This window comes from Elephantulus edwardii, unplaced genomic scaffold (genome assembly GCF_000299155.1).
Source record: "Elephantulus edwardii isolate Elephantulus edwardi_28Jun2011 unplaced genomic scaffold, EleEdw1.0 scaffold00039, whole genome shotgun sequence".
Taxonomy (NCBI): domain Eukaryota; kingdom Metazoa; phylum Chordata; class Mammalia; order Macroscelidea; family Macroscelididae; genus Elephantulus; species Elephantulus edwardii.
The window spans coordinates 13,033,828-13,035,592 of record NW_006399789.1 but is presented as its reverse complement, the minus strand read 5'-3'; positions in this window follow the sequence as shown (position 1 = coordinate 13,035,592).

Genomic DNA, 1,765 nt, shown 5'->3' with positions numbered 1-1,765 from the left:
AAAGTTCGCATACACTGTATTTCACACCGGATTGTTCCCATTTCTTTAACTCAGCCCTCCTTCCACCCATGAATTTGTGCCACCCTACGTTTACCCACACTCACCTCTCTGCTCCCACCCTCCCTCCCCCTTAGATCATCATACACATTTTACTAGTTAGCTATTCCTACATTAATGGTTTTATACAGTATTTGTCCTTATAGTACTGAGTTCATTTAGCATAATGCCCTTCAGTCCCTCCAAAATTAGATAGTGATTTTCAAAATCATTGTTCCTTTGTGTCGTGTAGTATTCCATCCTGTGAATGTACCATAATTGCTCAATCCATCCAATTGTAGTTGGACATTTGGGCTCTTTCCATGTTCCTGTGGTTATAAATAATGCTGCTATGAACACTGGTGTACAGGTCTGCGTTTGTGCCTTAGTTCTCATATTATCAGGGTAAATTTCAAGCAATGGAATAATTGGGTCATAAGCAATGTCTATGTTCAGTTTATTGAGGAAAAGTCAAACTGCCTTCCAGAGTGCTTGTACCATTTTACAATCCCACCAACAATGTATAAGAGTTCCCATCTCACCACATCCTCTCCAACATCTATTACTTGATGCCCTCCTAAATGTTGCCACTGCTACACAGGTAAGATGGTATCTCATTGTGGTTTTGATTTGCATCTTTCTTATTGCTAATGATTTTGAGAGTTTTTTCATGTGTCTGTTGGCCATTTAAATGTCCTCCACTGTGAAAATTCTTGCCCATTTTGTAATTGTATTATCAGTCTTTTTCTTCTGGAGGCTCAGGAGTCTGTGAAATTTTGCTATGAGCCCCTCTCTGAGATTGCAGTGCCAAATGTTTGTTCCAAGTTCAGTAAGTTTTCTTTTCACTCTGTTGGAAAAAGCTTTTGATGTGCACAGGGATTTAATCTTTAAAAGGTCCCATTCATCAGTTTTATCCTCTTCAGTTTGTGTATTTCTGGCTATATTTGACAGTCTCTTTATACCATAGACTAGACTGTTAAAGCTTGATCCCAGTTTGTCTCTGATGAATTTTATGGTTTGGGGCATTACTCCCAGGACTCTGATCACCTTGAGTGGATTTTTGTGTATGGTGAGAAATGTGGATCCTATTTCATCTTTTTACAGTTTTGCCAGCACCATTTGTTTGAGAGGTTTTCACTTCCTCATTTGATAGATTTTGTTTTCTTGTCAAATAACTTAACCATAGATAGCTGAGTCCATTTCTAATTTCTCATTTTTGTTCCATTGGTCTATGTGTCTGTCATTGTACCAGTACCATGCTGTTTTTGTTACTACTGCTGTGTAGTAGGTTTTGAGGTCAGGGAGTGCTATGCTATGCTTAACACTTCATTTTTGTTTTTCAGAAGTGCTTTGCTTATTTGGGGTCTCTTTCTTCTCTAAATAAATTTGACAATTTCCCTTTTGATCTCCTTTAAAAATGAATGTGATATCTATTGTGTTGGACATATATTGCTTTTGATAGGATTGCCATTTTCACTATAATATGTTTTCCTGTCTGTGAACAGGGAATATTTTTTTCATTTACTTAAATCTTTTATTGCATCCTGCAGAAATGTTCTGTAGGTTTTTTTGTACAGGTCGGTTGTGTCTCAAGTTAGATTCTCTCCCAAGTATTTCAAGTTTTGGCTGACTATTGTAAATCATTCTAATGCGAAACCTATACTTGGACCAGGAGGCAGTCGTCAGAACAGAGCAAGGGAACACTGCATGGTTCAAAATTGGAAAGGGC